A 2,775-nucleotide genomic window follows, 5' to 3' on the forward strand; every position below is an offset into this window, starting at 1 on the left:
TGTCCCTTCTTGGCGGCCAGGCTTTCCCCTGCTCTTTGAGCCCGACTGGGCCATACAGTCCAAGTTTTACCCACTTCACAATTAACACTCTCAAGGATAGGCAACGCGTTTACTTCTTACAAAAGGTTTCCTTTTATGTTTTTTTGTTTGTTTGTTTTGTTTTGTTTTGTTTTGCGGTACGCGGGCCTCTCACTGTTGTGACCTCTCTCTTTGCGAAGCACAGGCTCCGGACGTGCAGGCCCAGCGGCCATGGTTCACGGGCCCAGGCGCTCCGCGGCATGTGGGATCTTCCCGGACCGGGACACGAACCTGTGTCCCCTGCATCGGCAGGCGGACTCTCAACCACTGCGCCACCAGGGAAGCCCGAGATTTCCTTTTAAAAACTGCATTTCCTGAGACTTGGATTTCACCTCTGCCGATGAATTCTGTAGTCCTGCTTTCACAGCAACAGCATCTTAAAATGAGGAGATGGGGGGTCAGGCTGGGAGGCATTTTCCCTTCTCTCATTCACAAGAAAATGAAGAATGAAAACCTGGCACATTATCTCAGAATATCTGCTCATCTTTCAGCTGGATAAAGTAGAACTATGTAGAAGGGATGCAAGAGGAGAGACTGAAGATATTTTTTTAAAAAGTGTTGCTGAGTAGACCAAGGACCAAGCCTGAAAAGGAGGTGAGGATGGGTGTAGAAGTAGAGATGCTTTGGGTTTTGTTTTTGCTTTGGGAAGAGAAGTCCCATCTGCTATATGTTTACCTTCTATCCTTTTTTAAAATTTAATTTTTTGAATTAAAATTGTATCTATTTAAGGTGTGCAACATGATGTTTTGATATACATACATCTAGTGAAATGATTAACATAGTTAAGTAATTAACATACCCATCTCCTTATTTGTTACCTGTGTGTGTGGGTGTGTGTGGGGGGGTGGGGTGGTGAGAGCACCAAATATCTACTCTCTTAGAAAATGTTCACTATACAGTTCAGTATTATGAACTATGGTCATCATGTTGTACATTAGATCTGTAGAACTTATTCATTCCACATAACTGAAACTTTCTACCCTTTGACCAACATCTCCCCATTTCCCTTACCTCCCCGCTGCTGATAACCCACTGTTTTACATTTTGTATTCAACTCTTTTAGATTCTACATACAGGTGAGGTCATGCAGTATTTTTCTTTCCATGTTTGGCTAATTTCACTTAGAATAACGTCCTCCAGGTTTATCCATGTTGTCATGAATGGCAGGATCTCCCGTTTTAAGGCTGAATAATTCAAAATCTATGTCCTTACAAAGACTTATATTGTGATCAATGGATATGTATTGATTTGATTTTAATTTCATTTAAATAAGGAATTACATATGGTACATTTTCTCCATGCCCTATAAGAATAGGGGCACTAAATAGGATTTTGAATGCTGGATTCATCATTTACTGATTGTGTTAAGTGGGAATAACAGCCACTTCCCAGGGTGAAGATTCAATGAAATAATGTACAGAAAGTGCCCAATGCCTGACACGTAATAAGCACTCAAAAAAAATTATTATTCCCAGTTCTCATTTTCCTGCCCACCTTCCTGTTCTTACCCATCACAACTCCAGCCCTTCCAATGTCACACTGAGGTAGTTCTCAACAACTACGCCGCAATACATCATTGCAGGGCTCAGCAATGAGGCATGTCTCAGATAATGTGCTTATGATATAGGATAACTTCCAAAGTTCTTGAATAATTTTTGGAAAATAAATATTATTTTTTATTCAGGTTTAGTTAATTTACAATGTTGTGTTAGTTTCAAGTGTACAGCAAAGTGATTCAGTTATACATATATATATATTCTTTTTCAGATTCTTTTCCATTATAGGTTATTACAAGATATTGAATATAGTTCCCTGTGCTATACAGTAGGTCCTTGTTGTTTATCTATTTTATATATAGTAGTGTGTATATGTTAATCTCAAACTCCTAATTTATCTCTCTGCCCTTCCCCCGCCCCACCTCGCTATCCCATTTGGTAAACATAAGTTTGTTTTCTATGCCTGTGAGTCTATTTCTGTGGAAAATAAATGTTACTCGATGTCTATCCTTATCAGGCTATCCCCAGGATAATGTCACTCTTAGTCATTCTCATTCCAGTAAGCTCCCAAGTAGGACCCTTCCCCTCAAACTGACTGCCAGCCCCAATCACTAAAGTCATATACAGGCACGTTTCAGAACCTCGGAGATACTAGGGTTCAATTCCAGATCATGGCAATAAACTGAATATCACAATAAAGTGAGTCACACAAATTTTTTGGTTTCCCAGTGCATATAAAAGTTACGTTTACAATATACTATAGTCTTTAAGTGTGCAACAGCGTTAGGCATATAAAATGTACATACCTTAATTTAAAAATACTTTATTGCTGAAAAATGCTAATCATCATCTGAGCCTTCACTGAGTCATAATCTTTTTGCAATAATAACAACAAAGATTATCAGTGGATAACCGATCACTGTAATGAAATATAATAATAATGAAAAGGTCTGAAATATTGTGAGAATTACCAAAATGTGACACAGAGACACAAAATAAGCAAATGCTGTGAAAAAAGGCATTGATAGACTTGCTTGACACAGGGCTGCCACAAACCTTTAATTCATAAAAAATGCAATATCTGCAAAAAGCAATAAACGTATGCCTGTAAAGTTACTAGATGAAGGCATTCAATTCTCCATTCCTACTCAAAGCTAAGGCCTAAGTCTAGCTTTGCATCCTCAAAAACTCAACTCACTAA

Source organism: Orcinus orca, chromosome 4 (assembly GCF_937001465.1).
Source record: "Orcinus orca chromosome 4, mOrcOrc1.1, whole genome shotgun sequence".
Lineage (NCBI taxonomy): Eukaryota > Metazoa > Chordata > Mammalia > Artiodactyla > Delphinidae > Orcinus > Orcinus orca.